Source organism: Borostomias antarcticus (assembly GCF_949987555.1).
Source record: "Borostomias antarcticus genome assembly, chromosome: 24".
In the NCBI taxonomy this organism is placed as follows: domain Eukaryota; kingdom Metazoa; phylum Chordata; class Actinopteri; order Stomiiformes; family Stomiidae; genus Borostomias; species Borostomias antarcticus.
In genome coordinates this window covers 16,175,933-16,180,932 of record NC_140257.1, presented here as the reverse complement: position 1 = coordinate 16,180,932, position 5,000 = coordinate 16,175,933, and the positions used below count along the sequence as shown (strand labels likewise).

The following is a 5,000-nucleotide window of genomic DNA, read 5'->3' as shown; positions in this document are numbered from 1 at the left end:
AGCAGAACAACAACAACAACATCAATACTGTAGAGTTCTGTGTGCTGCTCAAGCATGTCGTATGTAACGTGTTGCGTGTCCTGAGGCGTGTCGTATGTAACGTGTTGCGTGTCCTGAGGCGTGTCGTATGTAACGTGTTGCGTGTCCTGAGGCGTGTCGTATGTAACATGTTGCGTGTCCTGAGGCGTGTCGTATGTAACGTGTTGCGTGTCCTGAGGCGTGTCGTATGTAATGTGTTGCGTGTCCTGAGGCATGTCATATGTAACGTGTTGCGTGTCCTGAGGCGTGTCGTATGTAACGTGTTGCGTGTCCTGAGGCGTGTCGTATGTAACGTGTTGCGTGTCCTGAGGCGTGTCATATGTAACGTGTTGCGTGTCCTGAGGCGTGTCGTATGTAACGTGTTGCGTGTCCTGAGGCGTGTCGTATGTAACATGTTGTGTGTCCTGAGGCGTGTGGTATGTAGCATGTTGCGTGTCCTGAGGCGTGTCGTATGTAGTGTGTTGCGTGTCCTGAGGCGTGTCGTATGTAACGTGTTGCGTGTACTGAGGCGTGTGGTATGTAAAGTGTTGCGTGTCCTGAGGCGTGTCGTATGTAGTGTGTTGCGTGTCCTGAGGCGTGTCGTATGTAACGTGTTGCGTGTCCTGAGGCGTGTGGTATGTAACGTGTTGCGTGTCGTGAGGCGTGTGGTATGTAACGTGTTGCGTGTCCTGAGGCGTGTCGTATGTAACGTGTTGCGTGTCGTGAGGCGTGTGGTATGTAACGTGTTGCGTGTCCTGAGGCGTGTCGTATGTAACGTGTTGCGTGTCCTGAGGCGTGTCGTATGTAGCATGTTGCGTGTCCTGAAGCATGTTGTATGTAACATGTTGCATGTCCTGAAACGTGTCGTATGTAACGTGTTGCGTGTCCTGAGGCGTGTGGTATGTAGCGTGTTGCGTGTACTGTGTACCGTGTGGTATGTAACATGTTACGTGTTGCGTGTCCTGAGGCGTGTCGTATGTAACGTGTTGTGTCCTGAGGCGTGTGGTATGTAACATGTTGCGTGTCCTGAGGCGTGTCGTATGTAGCATGTTGCGTGTCCTGAAGCATGTTGTATGTAGCATGTTGCGTGTCCTGAAGCATGTTGTATGTAGCATGTTGCGTGTCCTGAAGCATGTTGTATGTAACATGTTGCGTGTCCTGAGGCGTGTGGTATGTAGCATGTTGCGTGTCCTGAGGCGTGTGGTATGTAGCATGTTGCGTGTCCTGAGGCGTGTTGTATGTAGCGTGTTGCATGTACTGTGTACCGTGTGGTGTTTACTGTACATATTCTGCTCTGATCGCAAGCAGACTTCCTATTCAAGCGCTCATCATCACATTCTCCCTCTCCAAGACAAAGAAGGCCATCAAAGTCATTATGCTCTGATAAAACACTGATACTGATACACGTGATAATACACTTATAAAAAGGTTAGATGGTAGGGTTGTACTGTAGGTTGTTACTATACTGTAGGTAGATACTTTTAAAATGTCAGCGTCATAGCAGAAGTATATAAAGAGCAAAGAAGAACTATCGATTCAAATGTACCTCAATATGGACCAGTGGGCAACACTAAAAAAGTTCAAGTATTTAATGAGTTTGCTCTCGCTGGTTCAATGCAGTGAACCAAAAGAATCATCTGAAAAATCAAACCGCCCACATGCAGAGAGCCGAATCAAACTCATCCAAACGGCAGTGCTACAGACGCAACGGGCTGTCTTTGGCACTCATTGACCTTGGAGATCACCTTCCCAGGATAAAGACACAAAGTGTATGAAAATACATCTAATGGTGAAACCCTGTCTGTGTGGCAGAGAGCGGATATAATGTGTTTTCCCAGAAACACTGGAGTGCCCAAACAGATGATTTTGTGTCAAGAGGAGTATTTTGATCAAGAGCACAGAGTAGCCTCTCTCTCTGGGAGAGACAGCGTTCTGACATCAGTAACTGTAGAGACAGAGATTCAGTGTTGGTGTTTGAGTGGGTTCTGAGTGTCTTAATAGCGCTTGATGGTATCATCACCACAGAAACAGGCTTCTGTCCTCTCCCAGTCTATGATTCAACTATCCCGTCAAGGACCGGGGCCCAGTACTTTCATCAAATGTTGTTTACGATACAAAAAGACTAAACGCTCAGTTGTGAGGATCTGTTCGTCACACAGACTCCGTTGATGTGATTTTAATGAGACCATAATTAGTCCCTTTCAAGAAATCGTTCAGAGGAGATTCTGTCAGTGTGGAGAGAGAGACCAGTTCCAGTGTGGAGAGAGAGACCAGTTCATAGAGAAGACTCTGTCAGTGTGGAAAGAGAGACCAGTTCATAGAGAAGACTCTGTCAGTGTAGAGAGAGAGACCAGTTCATAGAGGAGACTCTGTCAGTGTGGAGAGAGAGACCATTTCATAGAGGAGACTCAGTGTGGAGAGAGAGACCGGTCCATAGAGGAGACTGTCAGTGTGGAGAGAGAGAGACCGGTCCATAGAGGAGACTCTGTCAGTGTGGAGAGAGAGAGACCGGTCCATAGAGGAGACTCAGTCAGTGTGGAGAGAGAGACCAGTTCATAGAGGAGAGACTGTCAGTGTGGAGAGAGAGACCAGTTCATAGAGGAGACTCTGTCAGTGTGGAGAGAGAGACCGGTCCATAGAGGAGACTCTGTCAGTGTGGAGAGAGAGACCGTCCATAGAGGAGACTCAGTCAGTGTGGAGAGAGAGACCAGTTCATAGAGGAGACTCAGTCAGTGTGGAGAGAGAGACCAGTTCATAGAGGAGACTCAGTGTCAGTGTGGAGAGAGAGACCAGTTCATAGAGGAGACTCTGTCAGTGTGGAGAGAGAGACCAGTTCATAGAGGAGACTCAGTGTCAGTGTGGAGAGAGAGACCAGTTCATAGAGGAGACTCAGTGTCATTGTGGAGAGAGAGACCAGTTCATAGAGGAGACTCTGTCAGTGTGGAGAGAGAGACCGGAAATCCTTCTCCTGCTCTTAACCCTCCCGTCGTTCTTCCCCCGAGGGCAGCTGGGAGCAGACAGTAGGCAGCGTGCATGCTGGGACACGCCCGCGGACCAACCAAGCGCTCCTGTGCGTCTTCGTCAGGGACGGACAGCGTCAGCTATCTGTTCTACTGCATGTTTTTCGTATTGGGTTCTTTACAGGGGTAGAACCCTTGAGAACACGTGGAAGACCTGCAAACTCCACACAGAAAGACCCAGGAGATACCTCGCCTGAGTACCTGACCACCCTGGGAGATACCCCACCTGAGTACCTGACCACCCTGGGAGATACCCCACCTGAGTACCTGACCTCCCTGGGAGATACCCCCCACCTGAGTACCGGACAGCCCTGGGAGATACCCCCCACCTGAGCACCTGACCACCCTGGGAGATACCCCACCTGAGTACCTGACCACCCTGGGAGATACCCCACCTGAGTACCTGACCACCCTGGGAGATACCCCACCTGAGTACCTGACCACCCTGGGAGATACCCCACCTGAGTACCTGACCTCCCTGGGAGATACCCCACCTGAGTACCTGACCACCCTGGGAGATACCCCACCTGAGTACCTCACCACCCTGGGAGATACCCCACCTGAGTACCTGACCACCCTGGGGAGAGACATCCCAGCATGCACTACAGCTCCAGAGAGGCCAGACAGAGCATGCTCAGAGAGAGAGAGAGAGAGAGAGAGAGAGAGAGACGGAAGGAGGAAGGAGGGAGATGAGATAAGACTAAAGAGGGGATTTACCAGAATCAATGCCAGAGATAGCAGAGGAGATCCGGTCCTCTCACTCACCCAATGAATACGTTCTCAAATGTTTTTATACAAGTTCACATAATCCATGCGTTTCTACTGTGGGAAAATAGATTTTATCTGGAGAGGGCGTCATGGCCAGGCCCCGTCAGTGGGCAATGAAATAAATAATGGCTTGGATTTTGTTCAATTTTCGAAGGCAGGGAGGGAGGGAGGGAGGGAGGGAGGGAGGGAGGGAGGGAGGGTGGGAGGAGGGAGGGAGGGAGGGAGGGTGGGAGGATGGAGGAGAGGGAGGGTGGGAGTATGGCGGGGAAGAGGGAGGGAGGGAGGGAGGGTGGGAGGATGGAGGGATGGAGGGAGGGAGGGAGGAGGATGGAGGAGGGTGGGAGGATGGTGGGGAGAGGGAGGGAGGGAGGGTGGGAGGATGGAGGGAGGGAGGGAGGGAGGGATGGAGGGAGGGAGGGTGGGAGGATGGCGGGGGAGAGGGAGGGAGGGAGGGAGGGTGGGAGGATGGCGGGGGAGAGGGAGGGAGGGAGGGAGGGAGGGAGGGTGGGAGGATGGCGGGGGGAGAGGGAGAGAGGGAGGGAGGGTGGGAGGATGGCGGGGGAGAGGGAGGGAGGGAGGGAGGGAGGGATGGAGGGAGGGAGGGAGGGTGGGAGGATGGAGGGGGAGAGGGAGGGAGGGAGGGAGGATGGCGGGAGGGAGGGAGGGAGGGTGGGAGGATGGAGGGAGGGAGGGAGGGAGGTTGGGAGGGAGGATGGAGGGAGGGATGGAGGGAGGGAGGGAGGGAGGGAGGGTGGGAGGATGGAGGGTGGGAGGATGGAGGGAGGGAGGGTGGGAGGATGGTGGGAGGATGGAGGGAGGGAGGGAGGGAGGGAGGGAGGGAGGGAGGATGGAGGGGGAGAGGGAGGCAGGAAGGAAGTCAGGTTCATGTGGTCCATCCTCTGAACCAGCTGTTCTTTGTGCGTAAGAGGCTGCCTGGACACTGGCTGCGCTGGCAGGAGGACGGTCGCCTTGCGTGAGACCATCCCGATCTCGCAGATCAGTCTGGACACACTCCATAGAGATCCGTTTGTGCCCGATCAAAAAATGATCTAGCCAATCAGCGTTCTATGACGAAATACTACCAGGTACGCCTGGCGTGGTTTAGGTGTGACGACAGCGAGAAGCGAGTGTTCTAAAACAACAATGGCGGCTCCTAAAGAGGTTAGCGTGGATGCTGCTATAGCATCACTTATA

At 53.1% G+C, this 5,000-nt stretch overlaps 1 protein-coding gene across 1 annotated transcript in view; it reads right to left on the bottom strand.

Moving 5' to 3' along the window:
• ctnnd2b (catenin (cadherin-associated protein), delta 2b) overlaps nucleotides 1-5,000 on the bottom strand; it is a gene marked incomplete at both ends in the record, with an annotated part of 70,457 nt that overhangs the window by 56,595 nt on the left and 8,862 nt on the right. The gene's annotated exons all lie outside the window — the stretch shown is intronic.